Source organism: Callorhinus ursinus, unplaced genomic scaffold (genome assembly GCF_003265705.2).
Source record: "Callorhinus ursinus isolate GAN/ISIS: 27379988/994484 unplaced genomic scaffold, GSC_fseal_2.0 scaffold107, whole genome shotgun sequence".
NCBI lineage: Eukaryota > Metazoa > Chordata > Mammalia > Carnivora > Otariidae > Callorhinus > Callorhinus ursinus.
The window spans coordinates 1082090-1105527 of NW_027397169.1; the positions used below are offsets into that span (position 1 = coordinate 1082090).

At 48.9% G+C, this 23438-nt stretch overlaps 1 protein-coding gene and 1 pseudogene across 4 annotated transcripts in view; both read left to right on the plus strand.

The window, feature by feature from the left end:
- INSR (insulin receptor) overlaps positions 1–23438 on the plus strand; it is a 127981-nt gene that overhangs the window by 44963 nt on the left and 59580 nt on the right. The gene's annotated exons all lie outside the window — the stretch shown is intronic.
- On the plus strand, positions 18460–21671 carry LOC141371838 (heterogeneous nuclear ribonucleoprotein A1 pseudogene; annotated as a pseudogene).

The following is a 23438-nucleotide window of genomic DNA, read 5'->3' on the forward strand; positions in this document are numbered from 1 at the left end:
TTTGTGGGACGTGGCGTGCCTTGTGAATTCTCTTCCCGATGCCTCGGTGACTTCAGGAGGTGGACACCATTATCACTTCCATCTCACGGAGGAAGAAATTGAGGCTTGGACAGAAATTGGTACCACACCCAAGGGGACCCAGCTCCTGCCAAGTTGGCTTGCAGCTTTACCCCTGCTCACAGCCTGACTGGGCCTGGAGCCGGGGCCCTTTCTCCCCTCATCTCTCCACGCAGCTTTTGAGGGCTGTCGCTCGAACCCCTTAAATGGCCTCAAGTCCATCTTCCCTGTCCAAGCTGCTCATCAGTTGACTTTTGCTTCCCAGTCCCCCTGCTAAGTGCCGTGTACTGTTCTAGACTCTGAGGACGTGGCCCAGGACAGTAGAGATGAGTTCCTGACCTTGGGAGGCTGACATTCCTTCAGGGAAAGGACAGATCCCAGTAATAAGTTGGAGGCCGCTGGGATACCACCTCCCATCCACCAGGACGGCTACTATCAAAAAAGTACTACCGGAAAAAAAAACAAAACCAAAAAAAACCAAACCCCAGTGCTGGTGAGGATGTGGGGAGATCAGAACCCTTGGGCGCTGTTGGTGGGAACGTAAAATGGCGCGGCCGCTGTGGAAAACAGTATGGCGGTTCCTCAAAAGACGAAACAAAGAAACACCGCTTCTGAGTACATACTCCAAAGAATTGAAAGCAGAGGCTCGGAGAGATGTTTACATAGCCACGTCCACAGCAGCATTATCCACAGTGGCCGAAAGATGGAAGCCACCTAAAGGTCCGTCAACAGCTGAATGGGTAAACAAGATGTGGAATATATCCCTACAATGGACTGTGATTCAGCCTTGAAAAGGAAGGACATACTGACACCTGCTCCAACATGGATGGCCCTTGAGGACACTGTGCTCAGTGAAAGAAGCCAGACACAAAAGGACAAACGCTGTATTATCTCACTCCCAGGAAGTCCCCAGAGGAGTTCCGTCCACAGAGACAGAGAGGAGACGGCGGGAGCCCAGGGGCTGGGGACAGGGGGTGGGGGTGGGGGTCAGTGCTTCTTGGGGACAGAGGTTCATTTTGGGAAGATGAGAAAGTTCTAGAGACGGATGGTAGGGGTGGTTGCACCGCAGTGAATGTGCTTAATGTCCCTGACCTGTCCTTAAAAATGACTAAAATGGTAAATGTTATATATATTTTATCACAATTTAAAAAAGAAAAAGACAAGGCAATAAGATGAGTTGTGGTTCGACATAGGGGTTTCATTCCAGTGTGTTGTAGAGTCCTTGGCAGGCTGGGAAGTGTCTTGTCCCACTTGGAGAGCTATGTGGCTTTTTCATCTTTTGTGTCTTCGGTAGCTGCTTGGTGGCTGCAACGTGGCAGGCCGCAGTGACATTCAGTGCATGAAAGAGTGAGAAGTTTGGGTCTGTTGGGGGAAAGAGGTGGGTGCTGGTGAGCATACTCAGGGCAAGGGAGCCCGCTGTCAGGGAAGTGGAGAAGGGAGGTGGGTTCTTGTGTCCCAGCACCCGTGGGCTTGCTGTGGCCCAGAGGTGGCGTCTGCCACATTCTGGGACCCTACCTGCCACTGTGGCCCCAGTGGGCTCTGTTCTGGGTTAGATTCTGTGCCCCCCCAAAAAAAGGGATGCTGGAGTCATAACCCCCAGGACCTCAGAGTGTGACCTTATTTGGAAATGGATTGTTTAGGGAGGTCATCAAGTCAAAATGAGGTCATTAAGGTGGGCCCTAATTTGAATGAGTGGTGTCCTTAAAAGAAGAGGAAAGTCGGACACAGAGACAAGTACCTACGGGAGGGAAGATGATCAGCCGTCAGCGAAGGGGACATGCCTGGAACAGACCCTTCCCTCCAGCCCACGGGAGCCGGCTCTGCAGATACCTTGATTTTGGACTTCCGGCCTCCAGAACCGGGAGACATTTCTGATGTCGTCGCCAGGTGGTGTGTGGTCCTTTGTTACAGCAGCCCCAGGACCCCGGTACGAGGCCCACCTCTGGACAGAAGCGGATGGAAAGCCTCAGAAAGGTTGACGTGAGGGGGGTTTGGGGTTTATACTCAGAGCCCTTCAGGCTTTTAAATCCAGATTTGTGCTCCCACCCGCCCTCCAACTTGTGATTCCCTTATTGCCTTATTCTGGAAAGTTTTTCTCCTCCCATATGTGGGAAACAGCTATCCATATGGTAGTTGTTGTGTGTTTTTGTGTTTTTTTTAATAGTTCTATGCTTTTCACACACATCTGGGGTTTACCTTTGCCGAGAGGTGAGATTATGACAAGTAATCAAATTTGTCAGCGCGTTGGGTGTTGAATGGTCCATGTCATGGACGGGAGGTCGTATGTATTTCCTCGGTCTCTGGGGGGTCTGATGTTAGAACCCCTTATTCTAAACCATCGACCTTTGCATTTCTTCTTGCCTTCATGTCCCAACTAAAATGATTGTAAAATGGTCATAAAGTATCTTCCACGTAATTCTTCCTTCCTAGCTTTTGAAAGCACCCCAGCTTTGTTTGTTCTTCTTATAATGTAGACAATGTAACAAAGTTTCAGGAAAGAAAAAGGAGGGGAAGAAAAAGAAAAAAAAAAAAGACTTGGAAGCTCTGTGTGGGTTTTATTGTGGGATGATAAGTCTATAAACTGATTTGGAGAAAAGTGGAATCTTGATAATATTTCCTTGAACCCTTCTACTTTTCCAAGGGTTCCTTTGTATTCTTAGACATGTCTTAACGATTTTTCTTCAGAAAGCATGAGTCTTGTGAGCACTGTTCTTAGGTTGACTGGCTTTCTGTCTGTCCCTCCATCTCTCCATTAGTCATCCATCTAACTGTCCATCTGTCCCTCCATCTACCTATTTATCTGTCCATCCATTCACGCATCCATCTATCTGCCTGTCTCATCTACCCATCCATCTACATACCTTTTCATCCACCTATTTATCTATGAACCTTCTGTCTAATGTGGGAGAGATTTCTGGAAAGCATGAAATGAGGTAATTTTCCAGAATACAGGACAGGGATTGTGTTTTCTTTGTTCTCTGCTCCTTCACTAAATGTCACTAAGTGTGTACTAATTCTAAAAGCCATGGAGTTGACTTCCTTCAGTTTTCCAACTCTATAATCATAGCACCTGCAGATAATGATGATTTGCTGCCCTTTACCAACAATTATGCCAGTTATTGCTGTTAACCTTGTTATGGCAGGAACTTTCAGAATAGCGTTAAATGACAGAGTTGAACGTGGTGAGCCGGGCTCACTCCTCATTGGACTGGAATGCTTCAATTGTTTTACTGCAGAGAATAATTATATAATTGTTAAGACTCTTGACCTTCCTGTTTTTAGCCTCCTTTAGTAAATGGGGTGTGATCATGAACTCTTGACTGTCTCATATATCCAAGAGATACAGCTGGCATTTTGTCTGTTCAGAAGGACGGCAGATTCAGTGTGTTAAGCCGTTAAGCTATTAAAATCGTCCTGAAGCCCCTGGCCCAGTTTTCAAGTAGGGTGGAGTGTCGGTTTGTCACCTCCTGCCAGATGGCCACCTTCATTCTGGAGCAGCTTTCCCCTGGAGGGTCTTCGTGCCCACAGTGGGCTTCAGACCTGAGAACTCTTGGGTCCCTTGTGCCTTCACTGGGGTTAGGGTAGGTCTCAGAACTGCCCCATATTATGGTAACCAGAGAGAGGCTGACTTTATGAGCAGGACCCACTGGGGAACCCACAAGAGAGGCCCCAGGTTTGGGACAGTCTGGTCCAGGTTTGCCAGAGTTTTTTTTCCAGGTGATGCCACCCACATTCCTGTGGGTGAGTGAAGGTGTGGGTCTCAGACTACCTCGTTCCAGGTACGATAAGAAACAGATAAAAACATATTCCAGAACACAGTGTTAACACTTGGCGGCACATGTCGGTTTTCAGGAAGAAAACTCAAAACCCCAACTGAAATGATTGAATGGCCGCTGGGGTCTTCGTGGAGGTGGGCTACCCTTCCAGTCCGCGACCATGTGGGGCTCAGTGCAGACACTGTTGTGTAACTGGCCAGAGCATGTGCGGTAACTGAGGGTCCTCTTGGTGCATGGGGAGCTCGACATCCCGAATTAGGTTCTGAGCCAGCTAGAATCGATACAGAACTCTAACATACTTTGGAGAAACGCACGTCAGCTTTAGGCAAACACGCAAGTGCTCGCCCGATGACAACTCAGCCCCTTCACAGCGCCGCTCCCTTGGTCCCAGACGGGCTGTGCGTTCTTTGATTTTCCGATCTTCTCTGTTGCTTCTTGTTCCCTGGCCATCTGATCTTTCACCCCAAGCCTGCTGAACATAAATGGGAAACGTATATGCTGGAAAACCCAAGCCATTCTCATGGCACCCATGTTAACCCCTTCAAGTGTCAAGGTCACAGAACGCCTGATGGCTGGTGTTGAGAGGAAAGGATTCATGGGGTCGTGTGGATAGCTCTCCTTGTTTCATTGGCTTCCAAGGTAAGACTTGAACTGTTTACTGAAGGAAATTAGTGAAATAAGTCTCCTCTGGCATATATTTCCAGTGTCCAAGTGGAGCTGCTGAGATGTTGCTCAAGAGTAGCAGAAGGGGGGGGAGGGGACATGCGTCACGCCAGCCTGAGGGGTTTTTATCCACGTTTTTGCAATATGGAAACCTGTTTGGAATGTGGGTGTATGGGGGTGGGGAACTGGGCTGGTTTCTAAGATTTATCTCTTCTTTGGGCATTTAAAATTGTTTTTTTTTTTTCTTTTTAAGTTTTAAAGATTTTATTTATTTATTTGACACAGAGAGAGAGACAGCTAGGGAAGGAACATAAGCAGGGGGAGTGGGAGAGGGAGAAGCAGACTCCCCGCCGAGCAAAGAGCCCGATGCCGGGCTTGATTCCAGGACCCCGGGATCATGACCCGAGCCGAAGGCAGCCGCTTAACCGACTGAGCCACCCAGGTGCCCCAAAATTGTTTTTTAAAAATTTTATTTATTTATTTATTTATTTATTTATTTAAATGTCATTGCCCGGCAAGACTTTCCCCCTGACTTTGTGTTAAAGTTAGAGACGTTTTGATCTTGGCTTTGATGCAGTTGAGAGGGGGATCTTCTCACGCTGGGGCAGAGTTTCTCTGCCCCGGCACTTCGGGCGTTCAAGGCCGGCCCGTGCTCTGTGTGGTGGCGGCCTGTACCGCACCCTGTGGGGTGCTGAGCTGCATCCCTGGCCTCCACTGTCCCTCCCCAGAGTTGTGACAACCACAGATGTCTCCAGACACGGCCAGTGTCCCCCCGGGGGACGGAAGCGGGGGGACGGGCAGAACCATCCCCTGTTTGAGAACCACTGGACCGGGACCGTGGAATCCAGCGGAAGAAGGGCACTCCAGAGTTTTCTCCTTTTCATGGCAGAATGGAAACTGGGAGCCAGCAGCTGTCAGCCACGTGTGTGTAGAATCAGTGGTTTGGCATCGCAGAGCTGCCTGCTGACAAAAACCACATCTCCACCCCAGGGGGACCAAAGAATCCGAGGAAGTGTGATTACAGTCCACGGCGGGTGGGTTTGTGGATTTCCCAGGTGCCGTGCTTAGGAGCAGAGGACCAGGCAATAGGGAGCAACACAGACAGGTGACCACCCTCTTGGATGCCATCTGTTAAACACCTGATTAGTGACATCGTAGACTAGAAAAGCACAGGGTGCAATGCAAGTTTGTTTGGTTTGGGGTGGGGTCCAGCAGTGACTCGGGTAGCCCCAAACTAATCTGGAAGAAGAGCCAGGGAAAGGGACGTTCAGCGTCTACCCCCCGGATGCTTCGTCACACACAGTGGGACAGAATAGAAAGAAATCATCTTGTGCCTATGATGGCGACTGGCCCACAGCAACATTGTCTCGCTGTGGCTTGGCCACTCGCTCGCTGTGTTACCATAGGCAGGTTGCTTGACCTCTCTGTGCCTTGGTTTTCACATCTGTGAAATAGGGATAACAGTACTGCCTGAGGTTGTTGGGAGGAGTAGCTGATTGATCGATGGAAAGGTGCTTGGCGTGCAAGAAAGCCCCGTCTAGGTGTTAGGCAGCATGTGGGGACAGATTCTCCTTTCCACTCGCCTCTCCCCACGTCAGCTGTGACCTCCCCACCCCACCCCCGACCCCTGCGGCTTCGCCTTCTCTTTGTCAGCCGGCCATCTTAGAGACAAGGGCAACCTGGCTATTTAACGGAGTCTGGAGTCTTCTTTCTGTGTAGCCCCAGTGCATCTGTGTGCCCTGGATGTATCTGTGCAAAAGCCCACCTGCGGCTGGTTAACCGGGACCATTGCCACTTTCAGACATGAGCCTCATCCAGACACCCTCCGCTATATTTAACCATGGTGTGCTTCCCTCTTTCGGCTTCTTTGCCCCTTGCAGGCTACTGGCTGAGACCTTGGTCCTCCGGTGGCCACAGGGTCTTTCTTTGTGCATTCTTGCTCCTCTGGTCGAGATGTGGCTTGATCGCCTGGAGTGGGGCCGTCGGCAAGTCTCCTCGGCTTCACGGAGGCTCCTTGTCCCCACGGCAGAAGACTTGGCTGCACACCCTGGCTGCCCGGCACCTTTGAGCTGCCCATGAATGGGTTTTAGAGCTTCTCTTGTTTACTTCACTGCACGCCTCTCTGTGGGCTCTTGTGAAATCATCGGGAGAGGAAAAGCCAAGTGGAAAACAGCCCTGCTTGGTGTCAGGGCTTGAGCGTGATGGAGAGAGACCGAAATGGAGATTTGCATGAACTGGTTTGCACATGTTTCAAGATTTTATCTTTTTTTTTTTTTTAATTGTGTGTCAGTCTGTTCTGGTGGTTTAGAGAAGGGAAATAGGGAACCCTGGGTCTAAGGAGGGACAAGGACAGATAACAGAGCAGATTAAGGGCTCTGGAGCACTTGGGAACACCCACAAGCCATTATTTATTAGGCACCATCCACTGACTACATGATCATTCTAACCGTCAAAAGAGGCAGGATTTGAGCCTAAAAGTCTGGCTCCAGAAACCCAGCCTTTGTTGCCCTACTCTGCCTTACAGAGGAAGGGACCTTTTGTACTGGGTTTTGAAGGTTGAATAGGAGTTCAATGAAGAAGAAACATTCTGTACTGACTTTGGCCTCCTGTTCCTCCTAGAATTGGCCAGAGGCGAATACCTTGGAGGCCATAATGAGGTGACTAGGGTGACCAACTTGCCCTGACTTTCCCAGGACTTTCTTAGCTTTAGGAAGCCCTGCTTCCTGGGAAACCCACCAGTCCCAGGCAAACCAGAACTGTTGGTCTCCCTAGGTTTCACCCAGCAGCAGAATTTTACACCAGAGCCTGGAGACCCACTGAATTCCCTTTGACACATCCCCAACAATGCTCATCTCTCAGAATGCTCCCTTATTTCTTCCTGCTGAGGTTCTTTCCCTCGACCCTTCCATTTCTTAGTTTGGGTGAGAATGAAATGAGGTTATTAATGCTTGCGATGCGCTAAGCAAAGTCCCGGGCACACGGGAGCCCCTTTGGTTTGAACTGTTGCAGTGTTAGTTCTCTTTGCTCTCTTTGTCTGCATTGGAGTGGGCACTCCTGTCCCTGAAACCAGCGGGCTTCCTTGTACCCTCTTCTGAGGGAACACGATCACTCCAGCCTCCCCCCGCCCCCAAGGACATGGCTGTTTTCCCCCAAGAGCCAGGGGTGGGCATAGTGCCCATCAGTTAGGGGAGCCACATGCGTGCCGGAGGTCTGGGGCAGCGTGGAAGTGTCGAGTATCAGGTCTTAGCGGAGTAAGTAGGAAACAGGTTCAGGGTTAGGATTCAGGGCCAAGGCAACCGAAGGTCATCAGAGGCCAGGCTGGGCCAGATGTTAGTCGAGCCCCTTCTCCTTCCAACGGCTGCTACCATCTTTCTGTTACCTTGCTGCTGTCCGCTGAGCTCCGGTCACCCCCGCTCGTTTATTTTTATTTACTTATTTTTAAAGACTTTATTTATTTATTTTAGAGGGAGAGTGGGAGCGGGGGGAGGGGCAGCAGGAGAGAGCGAATCTCAAGCAGACTCCCCACTGAGCGCGGAACCTGACGCGGGGCCCCGATCTCACGACCCTGAGATCACGACCTGAACCGAAATCAAGAGTCAGACTCTCAGTCGACTGAGCCACCCAGACGCCCCACCCCTGCTCATCTGTTGAGGACACCGGCCCAGACACCAGCCCACCCTGGACTCTGATGCGGCCTTTCCGACCAGGCCTTCTGCAGAAAAATGATAGCCATGAATATTCATGGGGCGCTGAGGATGTGCCAGTCCAGGGCTAAGCATCCTCCACCACTTTCCCTTAAAACGCGGCCATGGGCTGCAGGAACTTGTACCTGTTTTCATCCAAATTCCCAACCAGGCTGGGCCTTGTGGTCTGAACACGTCCTAGAAGGAAGACAGGGAAGCAGAAATGGGGAACGTTGTCGGGAAAGGAGGCTCAGTATTTTCTGGGACTCACCAAGGCTGTGAGTCTTTGGAGTCCTGACGAAGTGGAGTGGAGAAAGGGGGATTGTGCGAGCAGATGTGGGTGGTGGTGACAGCTGTCTGCTCTGCCTGGATCGAGAATCTGGGAGATTATTGTGGTGTTTCGGTTGTGATTCTTTCCCCCAGATTTAGACAGTGACACAGAGGACAAATACGAGGAACCATGACCTTCCCCGTGTCCTCGTTGGAAGCATCTGACACTGCCTGAGAGGCCTGGGCATGCCTGAGCTCACTGGTGTTCACATTAACATGCATGGCCTGGAGCCCGTAGTCGTGGGTTCGAATTCTGGTTCTCTTACTTCCTTGCTGTGTGACCTTGGGATTTACTTAACATCTCTGTTTTGTCTTCTCTAAAATTGGGGGAAATGATCGGTTGTTGAGTGGATTACACAGGACAGTGTCCACAGATCCCCTAACACAAGGGCCTGACATGGAGCTGACCTCCGTTATTTCAACTTGGGCTCTAGTAGTGGTGGGTTGTAAACCCCCAAACTTTGGCCCATCTGTAGAGAAGGTCATTTTTTTTTTTATCGTGGGTAGGCTCGGTAGCGAGGAACGAAGAAGACCTCTAGCCAGGTTAGAGAGACCTGGTTCCGTGACCTTGGGGAGGCTTTTAACTTTTTTAACTTGAGTGCTGAAGACTAGTTCCCTCCCGTCGGGCAGCTGGTGGCCCAGGCATCTTGAGGTTTCCATTGCCTCCAACCCATTGGTTCATTTGTTCGCTGAACGTTCATGGAGGGCGGGCACAGGCGAAACATGACCCAGACCCTGTTGTCTCAGGTGCTGCAGTGGACTTAAATGAAAGGTCGTTGGAAGAAAGGCGTTCAGGGCCAGCAGAGGGAAGGAGGTCACTGCCTGCCTCCCTTCTCGGGGGTGGGGGAGTGTTTCCTCTCCTACCTGGTTTGCTTCTTACACTGAAGTTCCCCCCTTTGGACGCATACTTAGTTTGATTGCAAAGAGAAAACACCTTCATCGGGTTGATATCCTTGAAAGAGCTGATTTATATAATGTTTGGCCAGGCTGTTACTAGCTGACCAGCCTGGGTTCTAGAAAGTTCAAGAGCCTACGTCCTGTGTATCAGCCATTGTTCCTTAAAAAACCCACATTCACAGGCTCCTCTCCGAGAATGACTTCACAGGCTTACAGAATTCTGTGTCTGTTTTGGTCCCATTTTAGCTCATAGGTTTCTCCTGTAACTAAGACTGTTGGAGACCTTAACTTTTGTAATAGGGTACATGACAGTAGCATCTTCTGTTTTTCGAGGGCTTCTGATTTTCTAGGACCAGTGTTAGTCACTTTGTGTGCGTCAGCATGTTTAATTTTCTAACCAGCTGTTATGTAGGGATTGTTACTCATTAACCCCTGTTTACAGATGGGGAAACTGAGGCCCAAGGATGTTGGCTCACTTGCCTGATTTTACATAAGGGCAGAGTTGGTCATTGACCTTGGGTGTGTCCGACCTCACAGTCTGAGCTCTGAGCTCTAGTTGATATCCGTTCTGTCCTGCTCCCCATGGGTTGGGAGATGTGTGAGCTCCCTTGTGTCCCCAGGGTTCAGCCCAAGGCCAACCAGAGTGTGTGTGGCTTGGCTGGGGGTCTTGTGATCATCACAGTTCCCACCTGTCGTCTTGGTGATCATGAGCAGAAAGGCAGCATTTGCAGATTCACTCAGGGAAGTAAGAAGGAATTTACTGGAAGGCAGGGGGTATTGGCAGACAGTCAGAATTAGGAATCCTGAATTTGAAGACTCTACAATGTGAGCATTAAAAGGTCCGACTCTGGAGCCAGACTGCCTGGGTTCAAATCCAGGCTCCATCCACCATGCCCTGAGCAAATTACTGAAACTTCTGTTTTCCTTCTTTACAAAATAAGGATAGTTTTGGACCTGATGTGGTTAGCCAGAGGATGCAGCAGGGTCCTGCAATCACCCCCACCGTCCGTTTCCAGAACTTTCCATCTCCCCAAACTGAGACTCTGTCGCCTTGTGAAGCGTGGACTCCCCAGCCCCTGCCCCAGCCCCGGCTCCCACCCTCTCCTCTCTGTGACTGTGGACGGGACTCCTCTGGGGACCTCCTGGGAATGGGGTCCTGCGGGATGTGTCCTTCTGTGTCTGGCTCCTCTGAGCACAGTGTCCTCAGGGTCCCTCCACGTTGTAGTAGGTGTCAGATTGCCTTCCTTTTTAAGGCTGAATAATATTCCAGTGTGTGGATGGACGGCATTCTGTTTATCCATTCATCCATCGATGGTGAGTCTTGGGTTTTTTTTCTTTCTTTCCTTTTTTTTTTTTTTTAAGATTTATTTATTTATTAAAATAAAGAGAGAGAGCACAAGTGGGAGGGGCAGAGGGAGAGGGAGAGAGAATCTCAAGCAGACTCCTCGAGGAGTGTAGAGTCGGACAGAGGGCTCCATCCCCTGACCCTGAGGTCACGACCTGAGCTGAAACCAAGAGTCGGATGCTCAACTGAGAGCCCCCCAGGCGCCCCAGATCCTGGGTTTTAAAAGCCACCTTCACACTGACATCTTGCACATGTGTGCCCAGGTCATGGAGAGTGAACAGGTTTCCCATCACACGCATGTACAGTAGAAAGCCTGGTTTTCCATCTCCGGGCTGTGCGTGTCTTCAGTCAAGTGTGTCTATGAGAAATGAGAAAATCCGTTTTCTCTTGCCTTGATACATTAAGACCCCATAGAGGAGGACTGACCCTGAGCATTCCCTGGTGAGGGAAACAAAAAGGCAGACGGACGTTTAACACTACCTTTTTGCACGATTCACAGAGGGTGGGCTCTTGCAGTGCCCTGTAGTGGTTTAAGGAATCCTCAGCGTCATTCCAAACTTCACATTTTAAGTGGAGCTGGGAAAGGACCCGCACTGCTGGCCTGGGGCGTCCCCTGTGCTTCAGGAATTCTCGGAGGGACCAGGGCTGGTGGGGGCTGGCAGAGAGGGGCCTGGAGCAAATGGAAGCTTCTCTCTGGCTCTGCCTGCCCACAGGCTGGTAGGGTGGTGAGGGCAGTGGCAACAGGACATGGCCTCATGGCAGATCCTCGGCAAAACTCGTGCGGGAGGATGGTACAGTGGATTGCGTGTGCGGCTTGAGAGCTGAGCTGGAGATACGAGACGTGGGTTGTGGGCACTCTGGAAACGGAGGTGTGATGGGGGTAGCGTCGGGGGCTGGAGCCTCTGCAGCTGTACCTCAGGGCTGGACGGACAGACAGACAATCTTCGCGATCTCAGCCCCATTCACTTTTGTGATTTCCTTCTGTCTTTGCCACGGGTCACGCTCTAAGGCAGTGGTTCTCACTGGAGGGCGACTCTAGCGATATCTGGGGACATTTGTGGTTGTCATGATTGGAGGAGGGAGGGTGCTACTGGCATCTAGAGGGTGGAGGCCAGGGATGTGGCTCAACATCCTCCCTCGCACGGGACCCCCCCCCCCTGCCGCCCGCCGGCCCACGACAGAGAATGATCCGGCTCCCGATGTCCACTGTGCTGAGGTCGAGAAACCCTGGTCCAAGACAACAGTGATGGTGGAATTGTCAGTCCCAGATTGGTCCCAGAGCTCCCAAATCTGTGACTTGGGAGAGCGCCCCAGAGTTCCCAGGTGTGCATTTGGCAAGGAAGGTGAAGCTGGCAGGTGGTTCTGTCCTGCCTCAGACAAACCAGTGCTCCCTGCAAAGCTCTGTTTGGCAGAAGATGTGTTTGTTGCCCCTTGCCCATGGTGTCTCTCTTGATAAGCTTTGTGGATTGTTCTGGATTGCGTTGATGGGGGGGCAGCTTCCTCCTCTCTGGCTACTGACTGGCCCCGTAGCACTCTGTCGGTGGGAGAGGAGGTAGCTGCCCAGCTCAGGTCTCGGCTCGTAATGTGCTTGTGTATGCTTTGGCTCAGAGGGTCACTGGATTGTGTGCTTTCCTTTTGTTGTTAGTCAATTTGATTTGTTACTAATAATAAAATCCGGAACTTACCTGGCCCTGAAGCCCTGGGTCATTGAGAAAGCTTGGTGGCATGCACGTCCTTTTCAAAGGCTGGCTTCGGAAAAAGCAGAGGGTGGAGTAAAATTGTCCCCTGGAACATTTCCTGAGAACTGAATTTACCTTCTTGCTGACTAACCAACCACTGGATCCCAGGGGGTCAGTTTTTCTAGAATTACCTGGTTGTATCAAGGACAGATTGAGGTTTCTGGATGAGGACACAGAATTTAAGGTGGCGCCAAAAATATTCAGTACTTTAATGCTGTATTTAAAAAAAATCAAATTTAAGGACAATATATTTACGATGAATAAAATTTCAAAATTTAAATTTTTTTTTTTTTGAGAGAGCGTGTGCACACATGTGCATGAGCTGGGGGGGAGGGGCAGAGGGAGAGGGAGAGAGAGAGAGAGAATCCTAAGCAGGCTCCACACTGAGTGTGGAGCCTGATGTGGGGCTTGATCTCATGACCCTGAGATCACAACCTGAGCCGACATCAAGAGTCCAATGCTCAACTGACTGAGCCACCCAGGTGCCCCCAAATTTCAAAATTTTAAATAAAAATGGGATCTGACCCTACTTACCTTACCCTAGTCTTGGTCCTGTTGAATCCTGGTTTTAATGAAAATTTTGATTTTGGGTGCACCATGGAGTTTTTGGCCTTAAGTTTGATTTTTAAAAATATTGTTTGTCCTGATGACTGTGTGCTTTGGCCCCCCTTCCATTTGTGCCTGAGGTGAGTGCCTCATTCGCCCTGCCCCAGTCCCAGCCCTGGGAGTCTGGGTCGTTTTCTCAGATCATTCTACAGATGGGGAAACTGAGGCCCACGGAGGCTGGGTTTCTGTCCTGGGGTCACGGCCAGCAACATGGGGCAGGGACTTGAGCCTGAGCAGTCGGACTCCAGAATCCAAACTTCTCTGGCTTTTACCTTCGTGTTGACTTCTTAACTTTGTGTGTTTCGGGAGGCCAGAGTTTCTCTTGCTTGTTTACAGGGAGGAGACACCCGTTTCTTTTTGGCTTTTACCTTGAATTAAATCATGGCAACATGGATTATGCAGAACCTTGTCACTTATGTGCTCAAACCATCAGATTTCTACCTGTGTCTTTTTTTTTTTTTTTACTTAAAAATTTTTTATCATGGTGAAATGTATATAACCTAAATTTTCCATCTTAACCATTGTTAAGTGCACAGCTCAGTGGCGTGAAGCACACTCGCATTGTCCTGCAGCCACCCCCACCCTCTGTCTCCAGAACTTTCCATCTCCCCAAACTGAGATGCTGACCCCATGAAGCACGGACTCCCCACCCCCTCGCCCACCCCTGGCTCCTACCACCTACCTTCTGTCTCTGTGGATGGGACTCCCCTGGGGACCTCCTGGGAGTGGGTTCATGTGGGATGTGTCCTTCTGGGTCTGGCTTCTGTCACTAAGCATAATGTCCCTAAGATTCGTCCAGGTGTCAGAATGTCCTTCCTTTTTAAGGTTGAATGATGTTCCAGTGTGTGTATGTTTTGTGTGTGTCTACCTATTCATTTATATTTATATCTGTCTAGTCACATTTTGTTTATCTATTCAACCAATTTTTTAAAAAAGAGTATTATACATGCAATGGTCAACCACCTTAAAGAGGCGTACCGGGAAAAGTAAGGTCCTCCCGCGTCTACCCTCTCCCCAGAAGCAATCACTCCTCTGAGTTTCTTATTCACCCCAAAGAGGAATTGTATGCACACATGTGTGTGGATGCCACTCACATCTGCCTGCCCCCCGTTTTTGCACAAATACACTCTCCCCACTGCGCTGTGCCTTGGCTTTCTCCCTTAACAACATTTCTTGGAAGTCATCTGCATCTTTTTCTTTTGTGGCCTCGTCATTTGTAATGGACTTGTCCAATCGGCAATCAATGGACGTTTCCAGCCCTTTGTTATTATAAACAGTGAAGCTGTTTATAGTTGGCTGTCCTTGTACTTGAAAGGCACAGAATTTTTCTTTTCTTTTTTTTTTTTTAAAGATTTTATTTATTTATTCATGAGAGGCAGAGGGAGAAGCAGGCTCCCAGGGAGCAGGGAGCCCAATGCGGGACTCCATCCCAGGACCCTGGGATCATGACCTGAGCCGAAGGCAGACGCTTAACCATCTGAGCCACCCAGGCGCCCAGCACAGAATTTTTCTTGAGGAGGTGCCGTCCTGAGTGCCTAGAGCATCCTAGCCCTTGCTCTTGAATTGGAGTAGGGTGGGTGAAGTGGTATTCAAAGATGGGGCGATGCAGAACATTCTGTATTTCAGCTTGTTCACACGTTATTTTTATCCTCAAACCCACATGGATCTTTTATGGGGTAAAATACACAACTTTTACAGAGTTGATCTTGACATTTGCATACATTGAAGAGCAGAAGCTAGAGGTTTCAAATAAATGTCTGGTTTATTCAGGCTGTTGGGGGTGAGATGTGAGTTACATATTCATTGTTCCCTGCCCAGTGTACTTGGGAGAACTAAGTCTTAATTATTAAGGTGACGTCCAGGCTCGGGTGGATATGCGGGCCATTACCCCCAGTGCCCCGCCTGGTCTCACCTGTCCCTGAGGTTGTACTCTCAGCCTTGCTCTCATGCTCTATGGCAGATTCCAACAGAGACGTGATGGCGAACAGTAGAACCATGTGAGCTGGATGCACGTGTTATGTTTGCTTCGGCGCAGTCCTGTTTCTGCCCAGCCAGTCACCTGCGAGGTCTCAGTCTTGTCACCACCAGGCTTAGGGCCGGCCCCAAACTCACTATGGCTGGGCAGACATGAGGACGTTCTTAAAAGCAGGAGTCACTGTTTTATAGCTCTTACTCTTTGCTGGGTGCTGATGTGGGAAGTGGGTAAAAAACACAGGGCCCTGCTCTCATGCAGCCCATACTCAGTGGGCCTGATGGTCAGGAAACACGTCCACAAACAGGTGGACAAGCTAATTTCAGGTTGCTGATAAGTCCTAGGAAAGAATGATGTCGGGGACTAGAGAGGCCAGGGTGAGTGGGGGCTCCATGAGGTAGAGAGGTCATGAGGGGAAGCTGCTATGGGAGGCACTGGGGAGCAGAGTGGCCTCTAGGGGGATGGAACTTGCATGTGCAAAGGCTCTGGGGTGGCCTGTTTTTGTTTTGTTTTTGTTTTTGTTTTTTTTAGGAATCGATTTTTATTGCCTGGTCCTTCAGTGCCACAACCGGGGCACAGAATGAACCTCAGAGCAACTCTGCAAAGCAGGTGGTCAGATGATCTTATATTTTACAAAAGGGGAAATGGGCTCAGAGAGGCCAAGACACTTGCCTGGGAGCCCAGAATCAGGCAGTGGCAGATTCCACCTTGGACCCAGTTCTCTGCCCTGAGCTTCTAGCAGAACACTGGCATGCCTACCCTGAATCGATTACCCTGTGGGGTGTAAGGACAGCCCTGCCTCCCATCCCTCCATGAGACCACCTCCGTCAGCTCGGTAGCTGCCTCTCCCAAGTCTCCCAGGAGGGGTCTCTGGTGCTGGTGCTTATCTTGGCCACTTCCAACCCTGTTTCCCTGGAGCTCTGGCTGTTGGTTTCTCACACATGTGACGATTGTTCTATGAAGCTACTCAAGGTTATGGTGTGTGTGTGTGTGTGTGTGTGTGTGTGTGTGTGTGTGTGTGTGTGAGACCCCATTTTTCTAATGCAGAGTTTCTATTTGGGTACCTGCTGTTTAATTTTCCAAGGTGGGTTTTTTTTTCGGTTGCTAAGGAAAAGTGCATTAATTTTTATCTTTGCATCCTGTGGAATTTTTTGTGAATAATGGGCAGCCGGGGGTGAGGGCTGCCAAGGAACAGATTAGGAAGGAAATTCGGCGGGTGGCGGGGGGGATGTCTGTTTGCAAACCAAGGTGCACCTTTGATCTTCAGATGCCACGGAGGGAAACTCCAGGTGAGCTGGGAGTGAGGGCGAGGGGCGTGCCCAGGAAGGCCAAGCCCGCACGCAGGTCTGGCTGGTGGCTGCACGGGGGGTTCAGTGACATCTCAGAGGGGTGACTCTCATTGCCTGAGAGCAGTTCCAAGAAGTGGAGGTCTGTGAGCCAAATATGAGGTGTTTTCCTGGGGGTGCGAAGGGCAGGTCTTCACCATAAATCCCCTTGCAAGTCATCCTTTCTGTGCACGCCCCCCCCTGCCCCACCTCAGCCAGGCCAGGGAGACCTAATGAAGTGGAGCCCTGTCTCCATTGAGACTGCAGGTTTGTTTCTCTGCAGGAGGATTTCCTTCTTCCCAACCTTTCTTTCAGTCTCTCTGTGTGTGTGAAGGGACACAGTTGTACCTCTTGCTTTGGGTCTTACTCATTTCAAGTTCGAGCCCAAAGTCATTCAAGGCCCAAATTCCCAACTTTTCCCAGAATTCCATAATCACAGGCCTCGGGGTGGAATGTGTCCCAAAGCCCTCCAATTATGGTTTCCTTAGGAGGCTATTAAATCTTGATTTCTGAGAGGAAAATTGGGCATTCTGTGTTTTCCCTTTCAGTCTCCAGTGTTCTCCTACTGTGGGTGAACTCTTCTAGAAACTTCCAAGCGGTTTCAAAGGCCGTTTAGGTACCATCGGGAAGTGTGGTTATTTTACGACGTTGTTGGGCTATAGAAAGAGCATGCCGTGTGTTTTATTGAGATCCCTGGACAATAATGTTGGCTGTTTCCTTGGGGGAAAGAGGTGAGTGTGGGGTTCACGCGAACGTGGGGAGACTGGATTTGGATCCGAATGGACACGTAGAAGTGTCTGGCAGGAACCTGCTGGACAGTGGGGGTCCTGGGGAGCATGGATAGCCCCAGTGTTTTCTGCCTCAGGTGGCTGCCTGGCCTCGGGCTGCCTAGCACAGAGCACGGAAATATTTGTGTTTAGGGAACCGAATGGAGTGCAGTGACAGGCTGGGTTTCCAGGGTCAGCCATCAGTCCAGGGTCAGTCTGCCTCCCCTCACCCCACCCCTGCCGCATACTTAGCAGATTGAGAACTAACATACAAAAGTGCGGATGAACACACTTTCTCCAAGAATACGTTGGGGGGAGGGAAATGAAAGTTTCTTGGGGGCATATTTTAGATTTGATCATTTAATCCATCCAGTGCCTCCCTGCCAGTGGGTTGTAGGAGGTCCACTATTTTGTGGAGGAATCCAGGCTGACAGATGAGATGCCTGACATTGTTGCCGGTGCTGCTAAGGACGCCCCTGAAACCCCTTTCTTGGGCTCTGCAAGGGGCGGATGCTGTGCAGAGCACGTTTCATGCATCATCCCATCTGATCCTCAAGCTAGCCCAAGCTGTTGTTACTATCCCCGTGTATACGCACGGGGAAACCGAGGCACGGAAAGCCGAGTCACGTGACCAGGAAGTAGCACGCATCCACTCAAAAACCCTGGTCTGCCTGAAGTCATAATTCTTCGTGTTGCACGCTGGGGTGCTTTGAAGCTGTGGATCCCAGGTCTGACGAGGAAGCCTCCAGAGAGCAGATTTGGACAACGCAGAATTTCCCCCAGCCCGTTCATTATACGGCCCCCATTCCAGTCCTGGCGGCCGAGGGACTGGGATGCGTGGCTGACTCTGTACAGCAGCTTGACTGCATGGTGAAGACAGGGAAGCTGTGGGGACTAAGGCAAGGCAGAGGGTTCAGCCAGAAGATGGCATTTAGCTCTCTGGCTGTTGCATGCAAGAAGGAAACACTTGAGCTTTCACAGAATAACCATCTGAGGAAATTAACAGGCCCCTGTGAACTGCCTGGAGTATGAGCACCATGGGTAACTAAATGTTCTCGATATGTAACTAAATGTTCCCTTGCTCCTGAGCCATTCTGTCTGTCTCCCCGAGAGATGTGTGGAACTGTGTCTGTTCACCAGCTTGCGTCCAGAGCTTCGGATGGTGCCTGTGGCTCAGTAGGAGCTCAGATCTGTGGACCAAGGGGACCGAAAGGAAGATGGTGGGGGGGGACGGGCAGTGGGATGTGTTTTGCTACTTAGGGAACTTTTTAATTAAGAAACTAAGAGTTCAGTCAGGCAGCCCATCTGTAAAGGTCGAAGGGGTTTCCAGGGCATCTCCATGGTGCAGAAAACAATCCACCCGTGAATAAATACGGGCCGGAGAGCGAGGGCATGGACGTTGTTAAGGGGGAGGGAAGCGCAATTCCTCCGTGGTCATAGCGTGCGTGTAAAGGAGCCCCGATAAGCTTTCTCTCCATCGAGAGAAGGTGACTTCGTTTGGGTGTTGATAAATTACTCATCTTTTTTAGATGATCCCTGGCGTCCAGACCTGATGGGAAAGCATTTCTAGAGCCCTGTTTTCCTTCATGCACTTTCCCTAAGTGTGTGCCCGGACTTGGCAGCATAAACAGAGGTGGAGCCAGGAAGTGGCAGGTGCATGAGCTGTTTGCTCAGGTAGATGGAGGGCTACAAAGTGGATCTGAAGAGTTAGTGAGGTCTGAGGATCCAGTGGCAAAGGGGCAAACTTGTTCTTTTCTCTGGTTGAAATAAACATGGAGAGGAAATGGGTTTTCCCCCAAATCAGAGAACTCCATTTTTTTTTAATAATAGAATAGCAGGGTCTGAGGTATACACGCTTTAGTATCCCAAGAACAGCCATGGGCTCTCGGCATGTAGATGACAGACGGAACTTCTGGTCTTTTCTAGACAGAAATTAAAGCAGCCAAGACTGGCTTTAGGAACCAACTCAATAAGGAAATAAGCCAAAAGTTTTCTCCCTTTGGTCACAATGGAATTTGAAATAGGTGTCTTTTCTTTTTTTAAAGTAAACTCGATCCTACTTCATGGTGTGTCTATGCACAAATGCAGTACATTCTGCTGTTTACTTTTGTCCTTGAGAAGTTGAGGAGATTTTCTCCATTCCGTGTCACTGTGTCTAAACCCTGCTAGCTCATGTGTGTAGCAGCTCCCAGGAGACTGGCTTCTGTTGACCTGTGTACTTTTAAGACCACCGTGTACTTTGTTATTGAAAAGCCATCAGTCATGTGAGCGAGCAGACCTTTTTATGGTTGAGATTGTCCCCAGGGAAACCCTCCTTGCAATTCAGACCTTCCAGTGACAGATTTCAAACTCTGACATTCCCCATTTCTACTTCCTTGTTCCCATGGAGGCTGCAGTTCTGTCTCCCCAGCCCCACCACTAGAAAATGGTTATACCTAATTCCAAAAATGATACAGAACACTTGACCATGTGTGTAAATAGCAACAGAGAAAAATATGCAAAGAACTCAAGGCAAAAGGCATTTTTAGGGAGTAAAGGAGAGGTTTTGCATTGTGTGAAGGGACAATCCTTAATGAGGGTCCACTAGCACAGTATCAAACTTCAGAGAGGAAATTGAAGGAAGTACAAGAAGAATTGAGAAACCTTTGGGGATCCTCAAACACAGTCTTGATCATGTAGATAAACCTCAATTAGGTTTTCTGCCCGTGGAGGCCGCAGAGCAAGCATCGTTAAAGGCTCCCCTCCCACCGCCGTCATGTCTAAGTCAGAGTCTCCCAAAGAGCCTGAACAGCTGCGGAAGCTCTTCATCGGAGGTTTGAGCTTTGAAACAACCGATGAGAGTCTGAGGAGCCATTTTGAGCAATGGGGAACGCTTACGGACTGTGTGGTAATGAGAGATCCAAACACCACGCGCTCCAGAGGCTTTGGGCTTGTCACGTGTGTCACTGTGGCCATGAACGCAAGGCCACACGAGGTGGATGGAAGAGCTGTGGAACCAGAGAGGGCTGTCTCAAGAGAAGATTCTCAAAGACCTGGTGCCCACTTGACTGTGAAAAAGATTTTTGTTGGTGGCATTAAAGAAGACACTGAAGAACATCACCTAAGAGATTATTTTGAACAGTATGGGAAAAGTGAAGTGATCAAGATCATGACTGACCGAGGCAGTGGCAAAAAGAGAGGTTTTGCTTTTGTAACATTTGATGACCATGACTCTGTAGACAAGATTGTCGTTCAAAAATACCATACTGTGAATGGCCACAAGGAAAGCCCTATCTAAGCAAGAGATGGCTAGTGCTGCATCCAGCCAGAGAGGTCGAAGTGGTTCTGGAAACTTTGGGGGTGGTCGTGGAGGTGGTTTTGGTGGGAATGACAACTTTGGTCGTGGAGGGAACTTCAGTGGTCGAGGTGGCTTTGGTGGCAGTCGAGGTGGTGGTGGATTTGGTGGCAGTGGGGATGGCTATAACGGAGTTGGTAATGATGGTGGTCATGGAGGAGGCGGCCCTGGTTACTCTGGAGGAAGCAGAGGCTACGGAAGTGGGTGACAGGGTTATGGAAACCAGGGCAGTGGCTATGGCGGGAGTGGCAGCTGTGACAGCTCTAACAAGGGAGGAGGCGGAGGCGGCTGTGGAGGTGGTAGTGGAAGCAACTTTGGAGGTGGCGGAAGCTATGATGATTTTGGCAATTACAACAATCAACCCTCAAATTTTGGACCCATGAAAGGAGGAAATTTTGGAGGCAGAAGCTCTGGCCCCTATGGTGGTGGAGGCCAATACTTTGCCAAACCACGAAACCAAGGTGGCTGTGGTGGTTCCAGCAGCAGCAGTAGCTATGGCAGTGGCAGAAGGTTTTAATTACGGCCAGGAAACAAAGCTTAGCAGGAGAGGAGAGCCAGAGAAGTGACAGGGAAGCTACAGGTTACAACAGATTTGTGAACTCAGCCAAGCACAGTGGTGGCAGGGCCTAGCTGCTACAAAGAAGACATGTTTTAGACAATACTCATGTGTATGGGCAAAAAACTAGAGGACTGTATTTGTGACTAATTGTATAACAGGTTATTTTAGTTTCTGTTCTGTGGAAAGTGTAAAGCATTCCAACAAAGGGTTTTAACGTAGATTTTTTTTTTTGCACCCATGCTGTTGATTGCTAAATGTAATAGTCTGATCATGACGCTGAATAAATGTGTCTTTTTTAAAATGTGCTGTGTAAAGTTAGTCCACTCTGAAGCCATCTTGGTATACTACCCCAACAGTGTGAAGTTAGAATTCCTTCAGGGTGATGCCAGGTTCCATTCGAAATTGATTTGCAACCTGCTTGGGCACAGAAGCCATTGTCTCCACAAACCTTGGTGTAGTTAAACTGACAGTTAATGTGTTGTGACCTGGAGTTCACCATGAAAAGGGTCACCCAAGCAAAGTCCTGGAGTTTATTTGGTTATTAATATGATTGTTGGCACATCCTATGCAATATATCTAAATTGAATTATGGTATCAGATAAAATTATAGATGGGATTAAAGCTTGTGTATCATCCATTATCATGTGTAATCAATAAACGATTTAATATTCTCTCGGAAAAAAAAAACCTCAATTAGGCAACAAGGAGTTTGGGTAATACGGTTAATAAGATCGTGGTAACAGATATAGACTGAACTTCATACTCTACAAATGATAAACATCTTAAAGTGCTCTTGGAATATTTAGAAAAATTAATCATCCGTTAAATCTCAAAAAAAAAAAAAAAGGAGCCCCAGCAGAGTCCAAAAAACAGACATTGCACTGGCCCTAATCTTTTGCTGCAAGTAAACGTTAAGTGGAAATTAATTTTTAAGAACTTAACTGAACAAGCATGCAAGACCAACTCCTACCATGTGATAATGAAAAACAAAACACAACTCTTAACTTTGGTTAGGGAGGAGCTCAATACTGTAAGGGTAGACTCTTTAGAAAGCAGTGGAGTGGATGCAGAGACAAATGCAGGGCCGTAAGCGATCACCTTAGAACAAATCTTCCCAGGAAGAAGGAAATAATAAATTCACAGGGACTAACTGATTTAGAAAACAAATAGAACTGACAAATTCAAGAGCTGGGTCTTTCAGAGCTGCAGTGTCTAATAAGGTAGCCACTGGCCATATGAAAGTTAATTGTTTTGCCAGCACATTAGCCAGATTTTCAGCTCTCAGTGGCTCCAGGTGGCTAGTGAATTTGGACAGCACAGATACAGAACTTTTCTATCAATGCAGAAAGTTTATAGGGCAGTGCTGTTTTTATGAAGTAATGTGACTAAGGAAAAAAAAAAGAGGGGGGAAGGACAAATACTGTAAAATTAAGAGTGAAAAGAGAAATGTAATTTAAAACCCAGTAAAAAATTATAGACAGCTCTGGTAATACTTTTGGGAGTATTATTATTATTGTTATTTTTTTAAAGATTTTATTATTTGAGAGAGAGAGAATGAGAGATAGAGAGCACGAGAGGGAAGAGGGTCAGAGGGAGAAGCAGACTCCCTGCTGAGCAGGGAGCCCGATGCGGGACTCGATCCCGGGACTCCAGGATCATGACCTCAGCTGAAGGCAGTCGCTTAACCAACTGAGCCACCCAGGCGCCCTATTATGTTATTTTTTTTAAAGATTTTATTTATTTGACAGAGAGAGAGAGAGAGAGAGAGACAGCGAGAGCAGGAGCACGAGCAGGGGGAGTGGGAGAGGGAGAAGCAGGCTTCCCGATGTAGGGCTCGATCGCGGGACCCTGAGATCATGACCTGAGCCGAAGGCAGACAAGTAATGACTTTTGGGCCCCACTTTTGGGAGTATTATTGAAATAACTTCACTTAGTGTTTTAAGTGCTTATTTTATTAGATTGATCAGTACCTTACAGAAGAAATTTAGGCTGTGATTTTGCCCCCAAGAGCGGCTATGCCTGAATCTCATAAGCTGTGTCATTGTTAAATTCCAAATAGCCTTTAAAGTTTACCTTGGCTCAAGAAGCCAAAAACCTGAGTAGGTGGAAGCAGCTTTTAAAAAGCGACTCTTAGGGTCACTGTCAAACACGTGTACGTATTACATACAAAATTGAAGAAAACTTTTAAAATGTCCACAACAAACAGGGGTCCTTGCACCTTGCAAGAGTGGTTTTTAGGATCAGGCTGGGGTGGGATTGAGGAGTGACTTAGCGGATGTTCCGGACTCCACACGGTAAACCCAGGTCAGGGAAGTCTGAGCACCCTGCTTCCTTGTCTGTCATTTGTCTTATGAATCGTGTCCAGCCATCCAAGGTGGAAACTTG